The 27,287-nt window shown below is 35.9% G+C and overlaps 1 long non-coding RNA gene across 1 annotated transcript; it reads right to left on the bottom strand.

Moving 5' to 3' along the window:
* Positions 1-2,390: 2,390 nt before the first annotated feature.
* LOC116574582 lies at positions 2,391-21,729 on the bottom strand. Its single transcript, XR_004279378.1, has 3 exons — positions 21,141-21,729; positions 14,748-14,803; positions 2,391-2,476 (listed from the first exon to the last, which is right to left on the bottom strand). It is a non-coding gene; the product is annotated as an uncharacterized LOC116574582 (long non-coding RNA).
* Positions 21,730-27,287: the final 5,558 nt, after the last annotated feature.

Raw genomic sequence — 27,287 nt, 5'->3', positions numbered from 1 at the left:
AGACCCTCTAAATCAAACACGGTGGATCTGCAGTCTTTGATCTAACAAAGGGAGTCAGGGGGTTCTCCAGGGGGTTCTGCTGCCCCTTGAAAGTGTGAGAACCACTGTTTCATCAAAGGATAACCCGAGGATACCCTATTTTTAATAAGACTTATGTACTTTATTAACATCTATAAACTTAATAAAAGTATCTTCCTGAAATGACTTTCTTTTCCATTGACTAGAAAATCTGTAATGAAAAGCAATTATTTTAAATAAACTATTCATCTCTTACCAAAATTAACTTCAAAATCCTAAAGTTCCAATGACTGATCCACTTGACAAGCTTCTAAGATCTCTCTCTGATAACCACATAATAAATGCCACAGCTTTGATCTGTGGTGCAGTTAGCCTATGCACATTAAATTTGTTTCCCCTTACCCACATACTTTGAGATTATTTTTTCAAATTTTACTTAATAAAGGACTTACAAATAAAGCAATATGAAAATTCAACAAAAGGTCTACAGAAGATTTACAAAGTAATTTTCTAATTTCAAAAGGCAATCTAATTTTTTAGTTAATAATTCCCTAGGTTGTTGGCTCTCCAACAGAAAACAGTTTATGTGGACAGCTTTTATTTTTTTCATCTTTTTCAAGATGAAAAATGCAGGGCTCCAACTCAATGAGCATGAGGTCAAGACCTGAGCTGAGATCAAGATTTGGACACTCAACTGACTGAGCCACTTCACCAGGCACCACCCTGCCCTTATTTTTTTTTTTTTAATTTTATTTATTTATTTGTCAGAGACAGAAGGAGAGCGAGCGAGCGAGCACAGGCAGACAGAGAGGTAGGCAGAAGCAGAGGGAGAAGCAGGCTCCCCGCCAAGCAAGGAAACTGATGTGGACTCGATCCCAGGACCCTGGGATCATGAGCTGAGCCGAAGGCAGCCGCTTAACCAACTGAGCCACCCAGGCGTCCCCACCCTGCCTTATTTTTTAAAGTAATCTCTATAACCCAACGTGGGGTTTGAACTCCTGACCCAGAAACCAAGAGTCACATGCTCTACTGACTGGGCGAGCCTGGCACCCCTACCTGGAGGTCTTTTAAATATAAAATACTGCATTGCTGGATCCCAACCCCAAGTTTCTGTTCAGTAGCTGGACCTGAGAATGTGCATTCTTAAGCTCCTAGATGGTCTAGGAACCAGCTTTGAGAATTATTACCCACAGTTAATTTTCTAGAGCTGGATAATAGAACACAAAACAGAGTTTTCACATTATTATATGATGCACTGGCATCAGATACCTTAAAAGGGTGAAATTTCTCTTATCAGTGATTCTCAACATAATGTGCATCATTCAAATCCCCTGGGATTGTGTTAAAATGAGCGTTCAGATTCATTTGATCAGCTGTGTTCAGAGATTGTGCACTGCCAAAATCCCAAAAGGCTGATTCTCCTGGTTCCTGGGACCACACTTGTAGAAGCAAGAACAGAAGAGATGGTAAATCATTACAAGTAGGAAAGAAATACCCTTAAAATAATACTTTGTGGATCTATAAGGATGACCATACACCATCACTGGAAATTCTGTCATGAAGGTCACAATGTAAATGTTCCTATAAAAGTTTCTATCTAACTTAACAAGATAATAGGAAAACTGTTACCTTTACAAAAGGCAGAAAGCGAGGAAGATACGGAACTAGTATCCCTAGTATTGATCTGAATTTATGATATTAAACCATTTTTAAGATTATACCCTTACCAAGGAACTAAAGGCTTTTAGACTTGGGATTACTAAAAACCAAGAGGAAATTTCTTTTCTTAGTAAAGACCTGTTTGATAAGTCATTTTTACTCTCAATTCATTTTTATCTGAGGACAAATACTAACCAAGGAAAGATGAGGGCAACCTGGAGCTAAAAATAGCCTCCAACTTGGCTCAGAGAGAAGGGCAGTGACCCTGGGGATCCCTTAATACAGGCAGAGAAGCAGAGGTTTCAGCTTCCACTATAAACTATTCACTAACATTCCACTAATTCAAAGCATGGGGACCATTACTACATATATTCATGAAATCAGCAGTGCCAGGATCAGGAAGTATGTATGGTTAAGGAAACAGAAGGAAGGAACAATATTTTTTTTTTTTTTAATTTTTTTTTTTTAAGATTTTATTTATTTATCAGAGAGAGAGGTGGGGAGAGAGTAAGCACAGGCAGACGGAGTGGCAGGCAGAGGCAGAGGGAGAAGCAGGCTCCCTGCTGAGCAAGGAGCCCGACGTGGGACTCGATCCCAGGACGCTGGGATCATGACCTGAGCCGAAGGCAGCTGCTTAACCAACTGAGCCACCCAGGCGTCCCGGAAGGAACAATATTTTAACAGACACTGACTAACCTGAGAGGAAATACTGACAACACCAGCAGTTCCTAGTCTCTGAACTTGATTCATCCCAGAAGCCAAAATTCAGGAAGCGTCATCCATGTTTTCTTTCACCCTCCTAGGAATAAAAAAAAAAGTCAAATTTAGCCAGTTTCCACAACCAATAAAATGGCAGAAGTATTAAAGTTCTTAATAGTAATTTTCATTCAGGAAAGATTTTCCTTTGCATTCATTTTCTTGGAGAATATCAACAGACTTAAAATTCAGTTCAATTTTATGTTTTGGCTTAAACACCACTAAATCCTAAAAGTTTAGTCTCCCAAGTCTGCTAATAATTTTAAAATATTAAGAGCCTATTTTGCTAAATCTTTAGTTTTTATTTCTATAGGCAGGTCGTCTTTTCTGCATTGTTGATCCCTCAGCACACCACTGCTTGAAATCTTATAATCCAAAATTCTACACAGGATCCTGATCCCTACTCTAATCTGGAACATTTTATTGTACTTGCTTGTACCAGGGCAGGGCACACAAATACATTTCCTGTATTCCATCAGAAAAAGATTTACTTGACCCCCAAAGACTAGAAACAACTACCCTAAATTAGTATTGCTTCCAAAACCCATTTGGATCTCAAATACACCTGAAAATTGGATGGAGTATGAACAGTCCCCTCCCCCAAATCTGTACGTAAAAAAATATGAACACAAACTCCTACATGTAATTTAAAGGGATTCCAAATAATCCAACAGGACCCATGGTCCCAGTTATAAAACTTTAATATTTTTTCAAATAAGGCATGCCAAAAACCACCAAAAAATTTATCTTTTCTATATTTCCACCTACAAGCAGCATTCTACTACGCAGGATCCTTGTTAGGTATCTGTCAGTAAAGTCATTAGGGCATTCGTAAGTTGGTTTAGTGCATATTTATACTTCTGTAATTTTACCATCTTTAGTAAAGTTATCGCAGACAAGAATGGAACGCATAAACCAAACTGCACAACTGAACTATTCCAAATACTATCTTCTCAACTTTTCAAAAATGTGAACCCACAATTTACGAAGCATTCATTACCTATATTGAAACCTAGGAAGGTAATCTCTAGAATTATCCAAGTTTAGTTGCCAATATTTAGTCTTTAAAAGGGTGGCTTAATATATGAATACTCAAAAACACTAGCATTCTGTTTAAAGCGGTCTTACAAAGAAGTGACGAGGCTTATGGTACACTGGTCTGTCATAACGACTAACAATTACAGTGAGCCACTGCACATGAACATCCATTTCATGGTACTCCTAATTTGGATTTAAAGTCTGTAAAGTCCTAGAAAGTTGATACACAAAGACAGCTGATACATTTATTTTCTGATGCTGAAGAACAGCTGTCTCTATAAAGTGATACTGCTAAATACTGGGGGTGGGGAACACCAGCCAATAATTACATTAAAAAAAATTCTTAATTGAAATCTTAAAGCACAACTGTAACAAGACTATGATACCACTTTGGATGAAACTGGTCCATTTTGGGGTGGCTGGGTGGCTCAGTGGGTTAAAACCTCAGGTCATGTTCCCGGGGTCCTGGGATCAAGCCCCACATCGGGCTCTCTGCTTAGCGGGGAACCTGCTTCCTCCTTTCTCTCTCTCTGCCTACTTGTGATCCTTCTGTCTCTCTGTGTCAAATAAATACAAGTTCATGTTTGATTTTACCTTCCCATGCCAAAACACATGAATTGTTAAGAGTGAAAAATGACTACTCTAACCATACCCTACGTCAGAAACATACAATATTTTCTAATGACTTTTCTTAAAGAACAAAACATTGAAGATATGGAAGGCCATTCTTAGAAATTACTAACAATGCACCTAACATTCTCCCCTTTGAGTTAGAGAAGGTATCCTTTTCCACTGAGTACACAATCCTTACATTACATAAAATTTGTATTACATAATATATAGTAAATTATAATATATAAATTATAATACAAGTAAATAAATTGTACTTATTCTAAGAAAGAAATTTATAAAATATAGATACTTAAGCAAGCATGGAGGCTCAAAATACTCTATAAAGGTGTTCAAATTAGTTTTACAGTAATTTACAAAAATTTGTTTAAAATAAATTGTAAATATCTATGAAACAGGAGTTTAGCAATGGCTCATGTTGAAAAGGCTTTGCCAGAAATCAATGTAAAAGGTTATGATTTCTTCTGAAGTAGATTCCGATGGTATCAAACCATAAAGGGGCCACGTTCTTTTATTGGCATGCTCTGCAGCGGGGTTACCTTCTGAGGAACTTATGTTCTGAAGTTTGAGGTATGGAGGCGGGAGGATATCCATATTATCAAACATTACCATCAGAGAGAACATATATAGAATAAAGCTCACAATCTAATACGATCCTTTGCTTTCATGACAAAGACAAAGACCGACTGCTAAATCAATAAACTGAACACTATTATTACAGGGAATTCACAACAGTGAAAATACGTAACACACTCCTAAGTGAAGTAATTTTATTTCAATGTTAACTAAAGATTCTCTTTAAGCAACAAAGAATATATCTTTGGGGCGCCTGGGTGGCTCAGTCAGTTAGGCATCCAGCTCTTGATTTCAGCTCAGGTCATGATCTCAGGGTCCTGGGATCGAGCCCTACACTAGGCTGCTCTCTCAGTAGGAAGCCTCCTTGAGCATTCTCTCCCCGCCCCCCTGCCTCTGCCCTTCCCCGGGCTTGTGAAAGCACATGCTTTCTTGCTCTAAAATAAATCTTTAAAAAATTAAAATACATCTTCAAAGAGTATAAGGAAATAGTATCTGATTAAGTGAATAATATATCCAAAGAAATTAGGCCAAAAACTCAAACGTCATCATCTCCCAAGGAAATGCATAAACACCCATGAAAGCAGATCTCTAAAACAATGGAAATACTACAAGTTCATCCTTTTTGATGTAATACATTTTCAACTGAAGACAATGTAACATTACATTTCCAGTTAACTGAACAGTTAGTTGGAAGTTAGAAAAACATAAAAAAAATTTCAACATTTTAAGTCTTCACCTCTTTTGGATTAAAAATAGGCAATAAGGGGCACCTGGGTGGATCAGTCTGTTGGGTGTCTGACTCTTGATTTCAGCTCGGGTTATGATATCAGGGTTGTGGAATCAAGCCCTGAATTGGGCTCTGTGCTCAGTGTGGAGTCTGTCTCTCTCCCTCTACTCTTCTCCGACTTGTGCTCTCTCTCTCAAATAAATAAAATCTTTAAAACAAACTGTCGGTTAAATACAGCAAAGTGGGCTTCGATTTTTTCAATCAAACCCATGTATCTTCTACCCACATTAGCATGCCAGACATCATAATAAATGCTCAATTACATAATTTCTATTTTCTAGCTGATATTTTACAAAAAGCAAAAGTCCGTAACATGAACAATCTATTCTGCATTCCCAACATCATCTGGTTTTCCAAAATTCTAATCAAGATACCCATGTTTTTTTACATCAATAGGTTATACACAGATAAGTAAGTTTTACAACGGCTAGCAATGAAACCACACAACCTAGTTAATGATGGTTGTTCCCCCCTTACCCATGGTTTCACCTTCTGTAGTTTCAGTTACCCAGTCAGCGGTCGTCCAGAGGCAAGAGATCCTCTTCTGATGTTTTGTCAGAAGGTCAATAAAAGCCTAATGCTACTTTACCATACCTACATTGTTTACCTCACTTCATCACATTTTATCACATTGGCACGTCACCAGAAAGGTAACAGAACAGTAAGACATTTTGAGAGACACCACACTCATATAACTTTTATTACTGTATACTGTTATAATTGTTCTATTAATTAGTTATTGCTACTAATCTCCTCCTGTGCCTAATTTATAAATTAAAGTTTATCGTATTTATGTACATGCAGGAAAAAAACATTTATAAGGTTTGGTACTATCCACAGCTCAGGCATCCACTGGGGCTCTCCAAAGGACTAGCAAGGAGGGTTTGAAACACAAATATACTTCACATAAAAAGGTATTCGAATATCCGCAGAGTGTAAGAAAAATTACTAGGGAAATGTGTATTAAAAACCATAACGATACACCTCTACATACTCACTGCAACAGCTAAAACAAACATGACTTGACAATACTGAGTGCTAGGAAGGATGCAGAGGCAAAACAGAAATCAGGTACACTGCTCATGGGAGTATAAAGTAGGACACACATTTTGGAAAATTGTTTGGCAGTTTCTGAGAAACATACACATCCCCTATCCCTATAACAATCCCACTCCCAGATATTTTCCCCAAGGAAAATGAAATGTGTGAATTACTTGTACAAGAATGTTCATAGCAGCTTAATCATAATAACCCTAAATTGGAATCGACCCCAAGAATACATCAATAGGATACTGGAAAAAAAATGTTGCATATTCATTTAGTGGTACACTATGCAGCAATAAGAGAGAACCAACTGCTGATATGCAACAACACAGGATGAATCTCAAAAACACTATGTTGAATGAAAGAAGCGAGAGGCAAAGAGTATACATTCTATGATTCCATTTATATTTTTCAAAAACAATGCAAAACTAATCTGTGGTGACCAAAATAATACAGAGGTTGCTCTGATACAGGATGTACTGACTGGACAGGAGCCCCTCAGATAGGTGGTTTATAAAAAATAAGGCTGTCAAACCAAGCAAAACTCACAAATTTAAGTGACAGGCTATTCCAAATTTTTAAAAAGCAGGATTGTAAGGTTAATTTTTTCCCAAGATTATTTAAGTCAGCTCTACACCCACCGTGGGGCTCAAACTCAGGACCCTGAGTTCAAGAATCACCTATTCCAGAGTCAGACAGGCACCCCGGGATTTTAAGTTTTTTTTGGATTCAAGAATCAGAGAAAGATCAACTCAAAATTAAGAAATAAGTACATAAAATAAGGTATCGTTTGAGTAAATAGGTAAGAATCATTTATAAATACTATTAAATAACACTGAAATCTAGGAAATACTAAAGAAAAAATAAAGATTTAGGTTTTTCAGCTTTATTGAGGACAACCAGGTTTTTCAGGAAAAGTTTACTGATATATATGATGTACATATAAATACACACATGCACATACTGTCTTTTTTTCTCCAAAGGTCAAACACTCATATGAAATCTAATGAAGTACAAATTAATGACTTATATCATACATAACTAATGACTTCTAAGAAAAGTTATAACTAAGTCAACTTCAAGGTCCCAGGCCTGTTTTTAGAATTAAATGATTCTTACCTAACAGACAATTCTTGGGGCCCTCTGACTTATAAGGGGTAGACTGTGAATTCTCTAAGGCAAAAGTACTCACACCACAGGTGCTTACTGCAGTTTGTTGAATCAGTGAGGAGGCTGTTTTTCCAAGTTCAATGTATCCAATGTATCAATCGTGTTTATACATAATGAAAAAAGCAGTGGAAATGCACAGTTTACTTTTTACCATATACTTAAGCACATTAAAATAACAACTACTGTTACCCTACTTTGATGAATGAATGAATCAACTTAATAAAAACACTTCTTGCAGAATCCACTGCATGGAGAAAGGTGAACTTCTTACACTGCTGGTGGGAATGCAAGCTGGTGCAGCCACTCTAGAAAACAGTGTGGAGGTTCCTCAGAAACTTGAAAATAGAGCTACCATACAACCCAGAAATTGCATTTCTGGGTATTTACCCCAAAGATACAAAAGTAGTGATCCAAAGGGGCACCTGTACCCCAAATGTCTACAACAGCCAAACTATGGAAAGAGCCCAGATGTCTACTGACAGATGAACGGACAAAGAAGATGTGGTGTACATATACAATGGAATATTACTCAGCCATCAAAAAAGGAATCTTGCCATTTGCAATGACATGGATGGAACTAGAGGGTATTACGCAAAGCGAAATAAGTGAATCAGAGAAAGATAATTATCAAATGATCTCACTGATATGTGGAATTTAAGAAACAAGGAAGAGGATCATAGGGGAAGAGAAGAAAAAATGAAACAGGATGAAACCAGAGAGGGAGACAAACCATAAGACTCTTAATCTTAGGAAACAAACTGAGGGTTGCTGGAGTGAAGGGGGTGGGAGAGATGGGGTGGCCAGGTGATGGACACTGGGGAAATATGTGTTGTGGTGCATGCTGGGTGTGGTGTAAGACTGATAAATCACAGACCTATATCCCTGAAACAAATAATACATTATATGTTAATTTAAAAAATTTAAAAAAAAATATATATATATATATATAGTAAAAAATTTTTTAAAAAAAGAATCCACTGCATGTGTTCAAATGCAGTAAATAATATGAAATGTTATATCAGGGAGAAATTAAACGTCGTGCAAGTATAATCTGAACTATTATCTGTTGTTTTATCTATTTACATTTATTTAAATATAGGGTAGAAAACAGGTGCTAAACTAAATCAGTGATGAAAATACTTTGTCCTGGATACAAAATGCCAACATATGTTCTAAAAAAGGGATTGAAAAGTCTAAAAACAGAAGAGTTAAATATTTTGGTCTCTGTGGGGCTCAGTGGGTTGAGCCTCTGACTCTTGGTTTCAGCTCAGGTCATGATGTCAGAGTCCTAGGATTGAGCTCTGTGTCAGGATCACCGCAGAGTCTGCTGGAGATTCTCTTCCTCTCCCTCTACCCATGCCCCTACCCATGCACATTCTCTAAATAAATGGATAAATAAAGTCTTTTAAAAATTTTTGGTCACATTTTAAAAATGTGCAAAATTTCCTGTTTGATTACCACTAGATTTGAGAAATTAGGTTGTAGACAACAGAAAACACAAAAACAAAGCATTAAAAAAAATTAATAAATCTCAGTCCTCAAATGTTTTACACCTTCACATCATTTGTAAATGCAACATACTCCCAATCAGCAAAAGCTCCAGATGCACTGCACTGTGTCTCATCAGAGCCCAAGAGGACTTCAGGCCTTCCCGTGGCAAGGAGCTGCAGGATCTAAATGGTGTGAACCTCAGAACTCTCTGCCATCCTTTTTATTTTTTTAATTAATTAATTTGAGAGAGAAAGAGCCAGCACAAGCAATGGGGAGAGCCAGAGGGAAAAGCGGACTCCCCACCAAGTAGGGAGCTAGATGTAGGGCTCTCGATCCCAGGACCCTGAGATCACCATCTGAGCTGAAGGAAGATGCTTAAACTGACTGAGCCACTCAGGGGCCCCCCTACAGTTCCTTTTTAAAACCATTAATGCTACTTATGCTATTTCCCATTTTCAGTCACCACCAGAGTTTGTTAAACATTTCCAGTAATTTTGCATTCATTACACTCAATTTTGAGACAAAACTGTGTGACATAAAACCTCATTTGGGTTCTGCTAATCACTTCCAATATGAACTTGGAAAAACAGCCTCCTGATTCAACAAACTGCAGTAAGCACCTGCGGTGTGAGTCCTTTTGCCTTAGAGAATTTATGGTCTACCCCTCATAAGTCAGAGGGCCCAAGAATTGTCTGTTATGTAAGAATCATTTAATTCTAAAAGAAATTTTAAATGAAAATGTTCACATACTAATAACCACCACTACTGTAGCAGAATACAAAAGAATAAGCAGGCTTTTAAAGAGACTTCCCCATAAAAATTCTGGAATGGAAGGCACAAAATAGGGGGCACATTCCTATTGAGAAAAAACAAAAAAAGCAAAAAACAAAGTTAAAATAAATATGGAGTTCTAAAAAAAAAAATACGGAGTTCTGACCATTCTAAATTATGTGTGATATTCTACTGAAAAATAAATTTCAAATGATAACAAGATTAAAAACCAGACAAGTTTCTCATTTCCCAAGGGTCATTTCCTTCTTTCATTTCAGTGGGTTTGTAACTTGGAGGGCAACACTGGTCCCCAAGCTTTCATCAACATCACATGTAGACATACTTTATGACCATTAATGCTACATCCATTTATTCTCTCACCCTTCTTTAGCTCTCTCTACTCTTCCTTACCTGTTTATATTATCAATAATCTTTAAAGACCAAGCCACGGTAACCTTTCACCTCTCCTTACTGGTCTAATTGGCTTGCCTGCTTTTTATTCTGGTTCTCTTTCAGTCAAGTCTCCATGAGTAGCTAAAATACTTTTCTTTTTTTAAAAAAATTTTTAAAAAAGATTTTTGTTTATTTGACAGAGAGAGATCACAAGTAGGCAGAGAGGCAGAGAGAAGAGAGAGAGAGAGGGAAGCAGGCCCCCTGCTGAGCAGAGACTGATGCAGGACTCGATCCCAGGACCCTGAAATCATGACCTGAGCCGAAGGCAGAGGCTTAACCCACTGAGCCACCCAGGTGCCTGCTAAAATTCTTTTCTAATACATAAACTAGATCATGTCACTACCTGGCACAAGCCTTCATGATGGTATCTCATCAAGAAAAAAAATCTCGGGATGCCTGGGTGGCTCAGTCGGTTAAGCTGCTGCCTTGAGCTCAGGTCATGATTTCAGGGTCCTGGGATCGAGTCCCAAATCCAGCTCCTTGGTTGGCAGGGAGCCTGCTTCTCTCTCCACTTCTGCCTCTCTCTCTGATAAATAAAATCTTAAAAAAAAAAAAAAAAATCTCAACTATTTACTAGGGCAATATGTGGTGAAACAAAATAATGTGTATACTCCAGTCATACCTTAGAGAGAGAACACTTCACGATTATGACAAATGGTGGAATAAATGACTTCTGACCAAGATTTCAGTTCTGCGAACAGCAAACTGCTCATTCAAGTCCTTGAGCAAACAATATACATAACTGTTTAAAGTTACTATATGAAGATATGATTTTTTAATTAAGAAAATCATTTCATCTTGCTATAAAGTCTTCAAACATACATAATAATTCACTGAATAAAATCCACAGTGTCTTTGAGTTTTTTTTATTAATTCTAGCTGAGCTAATCTAAAATACAGCGTAGAGCCTCCATCCTTTTTGGTTTATGAATGACGTATCTACCTCCCTCTAGTACTTCAAAATAATACAAGATCTAAAATTCAAAGTGCTATTGTAGTATGAACACCAAAGATGGGAATTCTTCTAGAAAAGTTTATGGTTCTTCTACTTTTGACACTCAAGAAATGAAATCCAAATTAAGTATTTGAGCACCACAACTTTATGCCCATTCCCATCACTGGAGAATCGTAGAAATTTTTTTTAAGTGAAAAATTTCTGAATTCAAGTCTAATGCCCTCCTCCCCTTCTCTATCACACAAAAAAAGCCATTATTATATTCACTATAATATCTCTCACAAGGCAAACTGTTAATGTTCACCATGTCTTTTTAAAAAATCTAACATACTGGGCACCTGGGTGGCTCATCCAACTCTCGGTTTGGGCTCGGGTCATGATTCCAGGGTTGTGAGATTAAGCCCCATATTGGGTTCCATGTTCAACAAGGTATCTGCCCAAGATTCTCTCGCCCCTTCTGCCCTTACTTCCCCCCACCCCACACCACTCTCTCACTCTCCCTCTAAAATAAATAAACCTTTTTTTAAAAAATCTAATCTATTGATAACTCTCTTAAAGACATTAATAGTTTTAATTAAACAGGCAACACTTAATGTAATCTAGTATTTAAAGCACAAGACTTTAGGTCTCTAATTCCCAGAATTTTTTTTTTTAAGATTTATTTATTTATTTGACAGACAGACATCACAAGTAGGCAGAGAGGCAGGCAGAGAGAGAGGGGGAAGCAGGCTCCCTGCTGAGCAGAAAGCCAGATGTGGGACTCGATCCCGGGACCCTGGGATCATGACCTGAGCTGAAGGCAGAGGCTTTAACCCACTGAGCCACCCAGGCGCCCCTCTGATTCCCAGAATTCTTATTAGCCAGCTTTAGACTTTAAAGCTCTTCCAAGTTCAATCACATAACTTCTATTCTAAAACTTCTACCTATTACTTGCAACAGTCCCATCAGTTTTTATTAATTTCTGATCTTTACTGACTTTATGCATTTGGTTGGGGACTGCAGGGAATAAAGTTAAATTCTCATTGTCTTTAGTTAGGATAGGGAACATCAAAAAAAAAAAAAAAACCCTTTAAAAATATACATACCCAGTGACCAATTGAACTGGTAGAAATTTTATCCTACATATATATCCACATACATCCCCAAATACATACTTTAGAGCATATAAAGGGGAGAAGTGGTGGGTGGGGGGTGGGAGGGAGGGAGAGAACATACATTAATCACCGGCCAAAAAAGATCCATATAACATAACTAATAATGACCAAGCAACAGATGTAAAAACAATGGATCTCTCTCCCTCTCACATGTGCATTTACTTGAACAACCTCCAAAACTGAATATTGTGAGAAAATAAGTAAATGGCAAAAGTGTGTACAGTGTCCTTGCATATGTATTAAGAATGTATACAAACACAGAATACAAATATTCTATGAGCACACAGAAACTTCTGGAAGCATACACAAGAAATTAGTAACAATGAATACACCTCAACAGAGAAGCTGGGCAACCGGAAGACACAACATGGAGAAATTTACTTGCACTACATAGCGTACTGTATTTTCACATTTGCATACCAGATGCGTATTATTATTCAAATAATTTAAAAATATAGAGTAGTTTATGTATTAATAGTATTTGAAGGCTAGTTGACTTTTATTAGGTGTTAATGCTTTCCAAAGTACAACAGTGTGCTAAGGATTATTTCTAGATCTCAAACAAGTACTTGAATGATGACTGTACTATAGGGCTTACTTAGGTAATTCAAACTTAAGTTTGAAGAGTAAGGCAATAGGTGTTAGTCCACCTCTGGTTTCCATATTTCCTTGTGCTGACCACTGACCAAATATGAATGAAATGAATCTTTAGTAAATGTTCATTCCTTTAACAAGTTTGTTTCTATAACTAATGCACACAACTGCAGTATTAATGGATCAAACACTAGTACTCCAGTATGAGACTCAGTTCAAACCCTTCAGAATCAACCTAGTTCACCAAGCCCTTTAAAACCTACCTAAACCCCATCTACATAGATGGTTAGAAGGTATCATAGCCCCTAATCTATATAAGTTTTGCACTGGTGAACTATTTGTCTCATACTTTCACTTATTAATTATTGCAGATTTTGTTGACAACAAAATTCTTGAGCCAATACCTTTTCCTAAGCATCACAATTTTTCATGCTGAAAACACTTAGTAGATGTCACAAGAACCTGAAGCCTTCCATCCGGACTGCTGTTCTATTCTTCGAAGTTGGTAGCACCAAAGTCACCTACCATTTGGTTAAGAACTAGTCATCTTTGTTTTCCCACATAACAGCCGCCCCCCACATCCAATTAACCACTAAGCCTTGACCATTTCATAGTTAATTAGGGTCTTGACTATTCCTTTCCAATCCAAGTAACATATAAAAACTGGTTTCCTTGCCTGCAGTCTGAGTTCCTACAAATGTACCCTTTCCAAAATGTAGTTAACTTTACTAATACAAACCTGACCACCACCATTCTCTGGCCAAAAACTTCCAATATACCTTACCATGGAGTAAGATCTCATTAGTTTTCTATTCTCTTTCTGGATTACTACCAGCTTCGTGCACATTTATCAGCTCCCAGGCTTTGCTCATAATGGGTCTTCTTTGATTACACCTGCTCTCAAAGACAAGCTATAATGCATCTTGAAAATGATACTCAGGCACTTCTACCTTCCCGACTCCTTGGATATACTTCATTAAGTAATTCTCTCCCTTTTATTCTGAATGGTCCTTAAATCTCCCTTGCCTAAACAAGAACACTCTCCTCATCCTTCCCAATTAGTTTATCTTCTACTCATTTCTCTTCTCCAAACTCTCTATAATACTTAATTTTGGACAAACAGATCTCATATTTAGTAAGTGAAGTCACCCTAATATACTGAGCACTGCCACTGAGCTGAATACACAGCATACTATTTTTTTCCCCAATGGGTAATGGAATACGTGATAACTTACTGCACATGATGCTCCAAGTCAAACACAACAAAACGATTTCTATTGATGATTCCAAGACTTATTTTATATTCACGTGTGCTTTCTTGAAATTTTCCTTTCTTCTCCCTGCCTCCCAAGTCATGTAAATGTAATCCAAGTCTCAAATTCAAAGGTGTTGCTCCTACTATGTTTACCATCCTCTTGTTTTCCCTTAGGCCTTTTCTTCACCACTGAACAGTAACTATTGTACTACATTCCAACCTCTGCCACCAGGGTTTGGAACTGCTCAACAACAGGAGCACCTTGTAACTACCCCATACTGGCTGCCCTAAGTCTTAAATGTAGCAAATACTTAAACAGAACTAATATTCCATTCAACAGTACCTACCATAGAATCAGTGATTCATGATCTATGACCACTTCTATTTTATACTCACCTATGCTCTTTCCAAATGTAACAATGATAAAATTCTTCACAATTCATTCATAGGCCCTATCCATTTAAAAAAAAAAGATTTTTATTGACCAAATGCATGCATAGATCCAATTATGACAGCAACAGTGCACATACATTAAATTAGCATTCTAATACCTAAGTTATTTTTAACTATGTGATAAAATTCTGGAAAACAAAAAACTCATCATAGTACTAGCACCCATGCTATTGTGTATGCGTATCTTCAAGCACTACCCCAAAGAAAATAACGATTAAAGAACAAACAAGAAAGGAATAGTTGCTTTCATTTAATGATGATTCAGCCAAAAGCACATATAATCCCGAAAAGCACTGAAACTCTACTGGGTATCGTTTTGCTGCATCTGTTCCATACAGCAACAGCTTAGATTGGAGCAGAAAAAAGTGATTCTCCAGGAAGAATCCTGGGATGAGGAAGGGAGCTAAAAGCAGGATCATGAGCATGGGAAATTAATGAAATGGTAAAGATACTGAATGCTGGGGGAAAATTTTTATGAAAAACTTATACAAATTAGTTCAAACAGCAATTAGTGGTCTTAAACCAATTCTCTTTCCACACTACTGAAACAAAGAAAATTTAACTATGGTTCAAGTAAATACTAAAATACACTTAAGGGGGCCTGGGTGGCTCAGTCAGTTAAAATATGACTCTAGATCTCAGCTCAGGAATTGATCTCGGGGCTTTAAAAAAAACCCCAAACCAAAAAACATACACACACACTCTTCTATTTCATACAGTACATATTAACTATAAAGAAAAAATTACATTAGAACTTTAGCTAACCTGAGTTGACTCAATTTATTTGTCCTCCATGTAGATGTTAGACAACATGTACCACTGTTAACATGTTGATTATTAACTAAAGTTTAATCATAATGTAAACTGGAAATTTTTAAAAACATTCACAAATACTGCACTTGGATATTTATCTCCCAATTTTTCAACAGCTCTGAAGTCAAGGAGGAAAAAAAATGGCAAAACAGAAAATTGTTTTGTTTAGGTCCCAACTAAGTGGCATTCTCTTTCTTCCTAACTTATACGAATTTGCATTTACTATAAAATAAATGAAAGATAAAAACCTAAATCCAGGAACTTAGTAATGTCTACTATTTGAGAAAAATGTTAATCTTCTTAGAAATATTTCAAATCATATTGTAAAGGCAATTCAGAAAAGCAAATAATGCCTCCTTTATAGGTAATTTTAAAAATCCCTATAATCCATCAAAATGAACAGTAATGAATGTTAACTCAAAGACAATGATAAAGGAATGGAAGGGAATCGGTAGCCCTGAAGAAACCCTTTAGAGTATTGGAATAATTACCCACTCTTAAATAGGAACTGTTAATAAAAGACCAAGTGAGATAGTTTCTTCAAACTCTGTATTATATGCTTTTCTCTCCCAATATTTGTACAGAATAGTTTTTCAAACTCTTTTTCATATAATACCCAAGTTATTTTTCAAATCTTCTAGGAGGACTAGGCGTTCCCTTCATATCATCCAAGTTTTACTGAATGACTTCTCTGGAAATAAATCTTAACCACTCTGTCATTTTAAAGTTCAATTACTAGAGAACTGCCATAATCAGACCTTCAGTGTCTATAGACGTGTATCTGATGATCACACTTTTAAAAAATGTATATGGATAATCACAGAAACTATAAGCTGAAGTTGCTACACGTTAATAGGAGACCCTTCTGAGTATTTCCCAAGGAATTGCTCTTTGCAGCCAACCTGTCCTACTTTTCCTGCTTCAAATCTTCTCTTCAACATATACCAATGATTAGAAAAGGTGCAACAGGGGCGCCTGGGTGGCTCAGTGGGTTAAGCCGCTGCCTTCGGCTCAGGTCATGATCTCAGGGTCCTGGGATCGAGTCCCGCATTGGGCTCTCTGCTCAGCAGGGAGCCTGCTTCCTTCTCTCTCTCTCTCTGCCTGCCTCTCAGTGTACTTGTAATTTCTCTGTCCAATAAATAAATAAAATCTTTAAAAAAAAAAAAAGAAAAGAAAAAAGGTGCAACAGAGAAACTAATATGTAAACTTACAATCAACAGCCTTCATTTTATACTCAATCAGAAAAAGGTATTATACTTTTTTTTTATATTTTTTTATACTCAAAAAAAAAAAAGGTATTCTTTTTCTGGAAATAGAAATTGGATTTGGACACTTTAAGAGGCGTTTTAAGAGGGGGAGGGAGAGAATCTTAAGCAGGTTCCATGCACAGCACAGAGCCTGACACAGGTTTGGTCTTACAACCCTGAGATTATGACCTGAGCCAAAATCAAGAATTGATCAAGAGCTGGACACATAACTGAGCCACCCAAGTGACCCTGACACTTCAGGAAGGCTTTTCTATTTCCTTCCAATACCTGTGGTTTCCTTAATGCTTAGGATTCCACCAACACCAAAACACCACTGTACTTGAGACACCCAATACACAAAACATACACTTGGGAACTTTTTTAATTGAAAAAATTTAAGAGCCCTTATTGTTCCAGGAGTTAAAAATTTGCTTCCTTCCATGCCATCAACCTCAACAACTCTCTAGCCTCAGTTTAAAATGTGACTTCCATCCATCCATTTCAAATTACTCCCTTCACATGTCCTTCTATCACTTGCTCTTAGTACTTTCTTTTTAGATAGATTTCTATATGGACATATGTAAGGGTACATATTCTCCTAAATTCTATTAAAAACTGGACTATTCGCTTATACTCTCTAATGGCTCTTTCTCTGACGCTCAGTACAATGATGAAATCGTCTAAGAATTTATCATTTCTTCCCATGATTTCTCTTGCCACCCACTGAACTTCACGCTTAATGAGGGTGAGGACCAATTTTATTTTCTTCACTCTTATACAAATGAGCTGAGACAAAAATGTTCAATAACTGTTTGGGAAATGAATAAGCAATCTGGGATTTTCATCCATAAACTTTAGTTGGTTCTGAAAACTACACTTAAATTTATGCCATTACTCCATGATATTCCTGGAGTCTGGTTCAAAAAATACTGAGTGTCAAATGTGCTATGATTTGGGGAACATTAATAAGAGATGAATAAAATGCAAGCATAACAAGCAAGTAAGTAAACATGATATACTGAGAAAGTGACAGGACTGAAAATTCTGTAAGACTCTTAAGAAACCTACAAAAATATCTGTGGAGACAGGGGAACAATTTTAGTGTTTAGTACACAAGGGGTGGAAAGTAGATGAGGTTAGAAAGGTAGACTGAGAACAGATCATAAAAAGCCCTGTGACCTAGAGGCACCTGGCTGGCTTAGTTGGTAGAGTGTGAACTCTTGATCTTGAGGTTGTGGGTTTGAACCCCATGTTGGGTGTAGGGATTACTTAAAAAAAAAAAAAAAATCCCTGTGGCCAACAATATAGTTGGTTTTTTGTTTTTGTTCGTTTGTTTTTATTTTTGAGGGACAGAGAAAGAGAGAGTGCATGAGCCAGGCTCTATCCCCACAAGGCTAAAATCACAACCTAAGCCGAAACCAAGAGTCTGAGGTACAACCAACTGAGCCACCCAGGTACCCTTATAGTTGGGTTTCAATTAAAATGAAAAGCTATTGCATCTGAAAAAGGAGACCTACAATGATCTAATTCACATTTTAAAAGGATGCACTAGATACGATGTGAAAACTGAATTACAAGAACAAAAGAAAAGCATGACAAGTTAACAAATGACAGTGCCTGAGAACATATTTACCAGCAGAGTTTTAAAATCCCAACAATCCACCATAGACAATCAAAACTGAAATATTAAAAAAATCCAATACCTTCCTCTCCCTCAAGCAGCTACCCCACCCCTGATCCTGAACACACTTACCTTCTGTGTTTCAGTTAATGGTTATCACCATCATCACCCCATCATTCAAACTAGAAAACTCCTAGATCACTTTTCATCTCCTCCTCTCCCACCAACACACCAGTCTGTTAAATTCACTCTACTTCTGAATTACCATCTGGAATCGGAACAATCATCATGGACACTAAAGATCCTTTCAAATATCATGTGGGGGGAGGAGAATATGAGAGTGAACCAACGATCTATGTGGTCTGTTTTCTGATCCATTTACTTCTCTCCTAACACCCAGTCACCTAAAAGGCAAAGATCAAAACTCCTCTACTTAGATCAGTTTTATCTAAACATTACTTCTTACCTTCTCTACTCTTACCTCCTCCCCTAAATAGCTCCTAACTGCTCAGGATCTCTGTTCACTTATTAGCCCTTCTGACACCATTCCATCTTCCCACAACCCTCCCTCCCTATCCTCTACATCCAAAAAAACCTACAGCTAGCAAGTATTTACTCACCTTTGTGACCTGCTCAAAAGTTATCATCTTAGCGAATTCTTCCCAGTCTTCCCAGTGTAAGTGAATACTTGCTTCTAGGTTTTCAGAACATTTCCTATACCCTTCCTTACTACCAACTGGTCTTATACGTTGCTTCTGCAAAACCACCAGACTCTAAATCCCAAGAGGGCAAGGACCATATTTTATTTGTTGTATATTCTCATGTCAACAACCATGTGTTGCCCTCAACTGGGGTCATTCATTCACTAAACAAACAGGTAATGAGGATGTAATATAAAATGAAGACAAATCACTAAATGATAAGATCCGCACTCTCCTAGAGCGGACACTCTGGACAGAATCAAGTAAACAAATGAATGAACACAAAATCATCACACAAAGATTTTAAGAAAAATCTTGTAGGACAATAAAATTTGGGGACTTAAAATTTTATCAAGTATCAAGTAAAATAATAAACACAAAAGAAAAATAACAAAAGTGAAAAAAGTAACTGTAAACTTAATGTGTATAATTTATTTCCTAAAAGCTGGTATTCAAATTTCTTTCTTGCACTCCTGCACAAACACCAAACAATTATACTACCAGGAAATCAATCTAACACCTAATGGTGAATATATAAACTCTAAAGTTCAAACTCAAATTGTTCATTTGTTAAAATAGAAAAAAATAACAGCATAATTACACCATGTTATGAGATTCTGGGATTATATCCATGTAAGGAAAAGAGAAATTTGACAAAGTTACTGTTCTGGACCAGCACTAACCAGAAGAAAAATAATGCAATGTAAGAAATTCTAAATTTCTAAGTACATTAAAGAGAAAAAAAGCAACAGATGAAATTAGCTAAATAGTACATTTTATTTAACCCAATATATACAGACTTTATCACTTCAACATATGACCATATTAAAAACTTACATTCTTTTTCTTCTTACCAAATCTTTCCAATTCTGTACTTTACACATCTAATTCAACTGGCAAATTCTCTCCAATATTTATGTGTATGTATATTTCATTACTTAAGATGCAAAAGATTTGAATACCCAAGTTCTTCCAAATATGCTAAACACTACTGAAAAATTGAATGTAATTACAATAAAATTAAAAATCTTACAGTTTCACTAGTCCCATTCCAAAGATTCAATAGCCCACTTATGGCCACATTGAACAGCACAGCTCCAACAGTAGATTTACGGCATCCACTTCACCCACATTTTGTGTCTTTTATCAGCACAGACCAAATAAAACAATGTTGTCCCTTTTTTTCCTGAGACAGACATTTTCTAGTCCTCTTATCTGAAACAGCTGTCACTTTCTCTACCTTTAAGACCTCATAAATTATTTCACCTCTATTTGTTCCTTTAGGTCTAGAACACTAGTGCCATGGGAACTGAGGGTTGTTCTACTCTGCATACAGCTATTATCTGCAGTGCCCAAACTGCAAGAAACCGTCAATACGGCAACAGCAGAAAACCACTACTGAATGTTTTAAATGTTAAATTATTTAACATGTACATCATACTTATGTAATATCCAAAAAATGAATGACTAGAAACTGCTTTTGACAGGTCGTCTTCCATATGGTTCAAGTAGCTGCAAAATAATTCAAATTTGAAGATCTATAATTTCAATCAACCTAGGGAGTATCTTGTCCATTCAGAGGTCTAAAAGATCATAATATGAACCTAACTATATCTTAGTTTACCTCAGCTCTGACACTGTAGCACAAATACTGGGACATAAACGAGTTCCTCCTAAAAATATATCCATGTTATATAGCAAGGGAGAAATTAATAATCTGAATACTTGTTTTCTATATTATACTTCCTATCCCTCCAAATTTGGAGCATGTCGTTTTCTAAAACCTTCTGACCTCCTCTAATATTTTAAAAGATTTAATGGCTCCAGGTCAAAGTCAATATACCATAATATAAAGAAAACAAAAAAAATAAGGATTTCTGAATTTTCCTAATTAATGATCATGTGTTATTCTAATAGTAGCAACAGAACCAGTATAAATCTAAAGTTTTTATACCTGTCTAGTGGGATAATAATTGGGGCTGTTAAATATGAGATCAGATGTGCAGGGAATACAGAAGTCTTCCTTATCTGTAGTTTTGCTTTCCACCGTTTCAGTTACCCAGAGTCTGGAAGTAGACAATACTCTTCAGACATATGGTCAGAAGGTCACTAGTAGCTTAATGCTACATCACAATGCCTAAGACATTCACCTCACTTTATCTCATCACAAATGCTATGTCACATCATCAAAGGCATTGAATACAGTACAATATTCTGAGACAGAGGCCACATTCACATAACTTTTATTTATAGTATAATTGTATCTTTGATAAATTGTATATTTATCTCATTACTGTTAATCTCCGACTATTGTGTCTAATTTATAAATTAAACTTTACTGCAGAAACGCCTGTTAATTAGGAAAAGTACGTACAGGGTTTGGTACTGTCTGTGCTTTTCCACTGGGGGTCTTAGAATGTTTCTTCCTCAGATTAGGGGACATTGCTATATAGGGAAACCACAACATGAATCAGAAACCTTCAGTATAGGGGCGCCTGGGTGGCTCAGTAGGTTAAGCAGCTACCTTGGGCTCAGATCGTGGAATCGAGCCCCACATGGGGCTCCCTGCTTCTCCCTCTCTGACTAACACTCTGCCTACTTGTGCTGTTAAATAAATAAACAAAATCTTAAAAAAAAAAAAGAAAACTTCAGTGTAGATTAACAGCTTGCTTTTTCAAATTTTACCTTTTTTCTGCATTTGTGTTCCTAAAAATAAAGCACTGACTTGTAGAAATATAATTTACTGTAGTGTCCAAGTACTGTCACAGGAGTTAATCATTTCTTGATTGAAGGAAACTAGTAATAAATAACTGAAGAGGAAAAATAAATGTGTAAGAAATCTATCCATGTAATTTTTAAAAAACAGATTCAAGAAACTTTTACTCTCAATAGACTACATGAGAATTTCACAGTTGGAAAATAGGGTAATAAGCCATGTTGGGGAAGAAACCTAGTAGTCTCTTTGAATCCTGGGTTCCGGTGGAGCAAGGAATCTGACTCCTTAATTTAAAAAAAAAAAAAAAAAAAAAGGAGGGGGGGTAGGTTGATGCAAAGTTGAAAGATAAAAGGTAGATGGGTTGATTTCCTTGAGGACAGATATGTAACCACTCAGATTCAATCCCATTTCTAGTTCACAAAACCACAAAATGCTTGGTCAATGTGGATTTCCTGGTAAAACTGAGAGGACGTTATAGTATGGCAATCTTTGGGAAGCAAGAGCGAGAGGGGCACCCAGGTGACATCGAAATAACAAGTCTCTCTCTGTTTCCTATACACAGATTTTAGCAGACATACACAAGGTTCTAGAAACTACCTGCTGAAATATTTAAAAGGCTATAAACCAGGTGATTGTTTCTTTGCACTAATAATAGTCAAAATTTTTTAAAGGAACTATAATCAGTATCACAACTATATGCTCTCATTATGGATCAATTTAATTGTTTTAATGTACTACATTTAATGTATTGAATAGAGTTTGAATAATACATACATGCAGCATAAATCTTTGTAAGGTCTCATGAGCTAGGCTATAACTTTACCATAAAATTGCTTAACAATTTCCATTTACTGAACTCCTTGGTGGCATTACTTTCTAAAACGAGTAATTAAAATTAAAGCTGCAAACCAATAGAAAATTATTTTAATAAATATACTCACTGTCTTGGAAAATGCATTTATCAAATCTGTACCTTCAATCTAGTCAACTAAAAGATCAGTTCACAAAAGAGAAAGGTTGAGTCAACATTTTAACTCATCAAAAGAGTGTCACTATATTCATTATTTACCAAGATGGTAAGCAAAGACCAAGAGTGTTTTCTAAAACCTTCATCTGTCAGGTATAAGCACTTCAACATTTTTCTTTTTTTTTTTTTTTAAATAACCATGACACCCAAAATGGGGCTCAAACTCATGACCCCAGCAAGGTCAAGCAGGAGTCCTACAGCTGGCCAGGCACCCCAGGCATCTTCAAATATACTTATATAAAAACATTGTTACAGTGTTCCACTTCTCATACTGTATAGGTAGTTGAAAATCGGTTAAGTGAGAAACCTTTACAAAATTTTCAAATTGTACTTTTCTGTAATCTATTTTCACTTGAATTCACTAGGATTGTGACACAAAAAATCCTAGTTCAAAAATCTTATGTGTAAGATTTAGCACTCAATAGCCCACTTATAATTAATGGACTTTTTTGCAGTACTTGTCAGTTGGCAGTATCTGGAAACGTTTGGGAGTTTTGAATGGTCTCAATGACTGGCCAGAGATCCTAAATAACATATAACGTACCAGGACAATCACCTATGCTACCAGCAACAAAAACCAACTAACCAAAAAGTTACCATGATTCTTTTGAGTAACACTTCAGAACAGAGATTCTCAAAGAGTCCCCAAACCCAACATTATCTTCATCAGGGAACTTGTTAGAAACTCAGCCCTACCTGAGACCTGCTGAATCAGAAACTGTGAGGTAGAGCCCAGAAATCTGTTTTAATGAGCCCTCCAGGTGACTGTAATGCACACTGAAGTGTGAGAACTACCAATCTGAAAGGATATTCACATGGATGCTGGTTTTTAATTAAGAGTAGGCATTTTGTTTTTTCCACTCCTGTATCTCCGCCTTAGGAAAGGGTACAGCAAACAAAAGGACCCCTCAATACATATTGGTACAATAAATACATGGATATAGTGCAATTCTGAATGACATGGCTCCCCCATAAACTCTATATGACTGCAAAAATATCATTTTGTGGACAATTACTCTGATTTTCATGTTCAACTTTGTTGAACTGCTGATTCCTAATGTTTAAATATTCTAACCAGTCCATGAACATATATATATATTGTAAGCAATTCTAAGAATTAGCATTATAGACTAAGTAACCACTGAGCAAGTTACTACCGCCTCCAACACTTTTAAGAAGGTCAGAAATTAAAAGACAATCACTGTGTGAGATTGTTTACTTTTTCTCATTACATATAAAACACCAAGCAACATTTGTAAATCTAAGCAATGTGTCACATTTGATGCTGATTTAATGTTACCTAATAATCTGAAAATACCCTGACAAAAAATTAACTACCATTATTTTGGCACAATGTACAATAATATAATTTGCAGAAATTAAATAAGCATATAAAAATGAGAGTAACTCATAGGCCAAACTTGGCAAAGTTAATAGTGAAAGGATTGTATTTACATGGTTCTTCTAAATCCCCAAAACATACGTAAACCCTCATTCACATTCACAAATGTCTGGTAGGATGACATTTTGCATAAGGAAGATGAAACAAGGATGACTATGTCTTAAGAGATCCAGTCACAGATATAACATGAAACATAATGAATTACTGTGGCTACTCCTTTAAGTTTTGATACTTATATCCTTGTATTTCCTACCTTAAATATCTGAAATAATTTCAGAGCTAGAAACAAATGTTAGATGTAAGTATCAATTCCAAAGTCTTCAATCTGCAAACACACTTACACAGAGAATTTAAGAAACTCCAGGTCCATTACATCACTACTCAAGTAACGTCCACACATTACTATTGATGCAATGCAGAACCCTTGTTTTTAATTAATAAAAACCATTTCTTATTAATGGACAATACTCTTATTTTTCAAGATTTTATTTATTTATTTGAGATAGAGTGAGAGAGAGGGAGCACGAGCTGGGGGAGGGGGACAGAGGGGGAGAGAAAGAAGCAGACTCCCCGCTGAGCGGAGAGCCCAATGTGGGGCTCAATCCCAGGAACCCGGGATCATGACATGAGCAGAAGGCAGATGCTTAACCGACTGGGCCACCTAGGTGTCCCAACTGATACTTAAAAAAAATAATAATAAGTTGAAAATTTAAGAAGTATGCATTCCTACTAAGTACACTTCTTAATTCTACCTAATCGCACTAATTATAATTAGTCTTTATGAGATGGAAGTGTCTTACATGAAATTTGGGTAATTATATTGTAGAAAACACAACTGAAATTTTACATACACATATATGCAGAATACCACCTTTTAAAATCCACTTCTTTAACTCAGAAGACAAACAGTAATTCTAACTTAAGATTTTTATATCAACACAGTCAACAAATCTAGTATCTACTGCAGAGGTGAGAACTGGTAAGAGTAACAGTGATTCAAACCATAAAACTATTATATCTGAAAAACAATTTTTAAAAAATGTGTACTACAAACTGGCAAGATTACTTTAAGAAATGCACTATACTGCATCTAGAAAATACAGGCTTCTCTTATTGAAAAGGGAAAATGTACATCATAAAACAAATCAGTATTTTGGAAGATCAGTATCTTCCACTGATCCCACCAGGTAAATAAAAAAAAAAATAATCAAATAGTAAGTTTCAACCAAAAGGAATCCCTAAAGATAATTATAATCTAAACATGGTTTTACAGAAAAAGACAAGAAGTAATATTCCCAAGGTAACGACATTCTGGTTCTGCCTTTAAATATTCAGTCTTTTAAGATTCAAACTTCAACTATTAATAGTTTTTCAGTAATCAAGAAAACAAAATTTCAAGATGGCTTTTCTACATGTAGAAGACAGTGCTTTTGACAAATAAAAAAAATACAATATATAATACATAAACAGAGTTCAATCAGACACTATTAAAAAAATTTAAGATCAGATACTATAAAAAAATATATATAATATCCCCAGAGTGATGTTCTAAAAATTACTAGTCCACACTCAACTGGGAAGCTTTGTGTGTTTCATTTTACACAACTGTGAACAACAATTATGTAAAGTGAGCATACAAAAATTGTTTCCTGTTTTTAGAAATTTGGTTCTGAAGGGTGCAGGAAAGGTAATAATGCTCTTGAAAGTATGCCACTACTCTCGATGTATTTAATCATCATTTATTTAGGATGAAATAAACCCAAACGGGTCTATTTAACTTAAGTGATGGACTTGCTACTTACTTTGAAGTAGTTTCCACCTCTTCCCTCCACCCTGTCCCAAATAAGTCCATGTCAACAAGCATCTATCAATGAAGTAAGCACAGGAACATACTTACAATTGCTTAATTTAGGAGTCAGATATGTGGGTGTTCATGAACTTATTTTTGAAAATAGTCTTTCAAATCATTAGCACTTTCTTATATTTCAGGAACATATTTTAACATATTATGAGATATTATAACACAACAACACACACAAAACATTTAAATACCACAATATTCCCCAGAAAATTTCCACTGTTTTTGTAAAAAAAATGTATCCCTTTTATTTCTTATAGTCCCATTTGACACTAAATTTCAAAACTTTTAAAAAAGGTTTAAACATAAACATCACATTCACAAGACTTTTTTTTTTCAATCACACACTTATTTCAATCACACACGTATCTTTTTCTAATTCAGAATCTTGGCTGCAATTAGCAACCAAACCCCCAAATATTAACTAGGGACCATTAATCATTCACACTAATTACTTAGTAATTATTATAGACTTTACTTTTAAATACCAAGTTACTGAAATGTTCAACAAGTATGTTTTGAATAAAATGTGAAGATGTAACTTCAATTAGTACTTGAGAGACAAGATCTAACATTCCATTAATGTCCTTGTTGATGATTTCTATTTCTTATATTAAATAGCAATTCTGGTGAAAACAGGTTATTTTTTCCTCTAATATTATGGATACCGTTGGGTTAAATAATTTCTTTCACTGAGTGCTCAGTACTCATTTTAAAAAGAAAAATCCAAAATTTCAAGGAATAACAAATTGGGTTTTCTGAAATCTGGACGAACCAAAAGTTCTTTAAAAACTAGGTCTGTCAAAAAACAAAGAAACAAAACAAAACAAAAAAACTAGATCTGGCAAGAAGAAAAACAATTTATTTATCTTCAAAGCAAACAAAAAATGGGTAAATTTTGACAAAATAATTAGAAAAATGGGTGTTTATTTTATATACATTACTTACATAATAATAGCATATGAAATCTAAATCCTACAGACTTTTAATTCAGTAAATTATGACACAGAAAGAAACATGATACTGTGAAATTCTAAGATTGTTTCCTATTAGCTTTTTATGGAAAATTATGGTAGCATATGACAAGTTCACACTTAC

This window comes from Mustela erminea, chromosome 15, assembly GCF_009829155.1.
Source record: "Mustela erminea isolate mMusErm1 chromosome 15, mMusErm1.Pri, whole genome shotgun sequence".
Classification (NCBI taxonomy): Eukaryota; Metazoa; Chordata; class Mammalia; order Carnivora; family Mustelidae; genus Mustela; species Mustela erminea.
The sequence above is the reverse complement of the archived record's forward strand: the minus strand, read 5'-3'. Positions and strand labels throughout refer to the sequence as shown.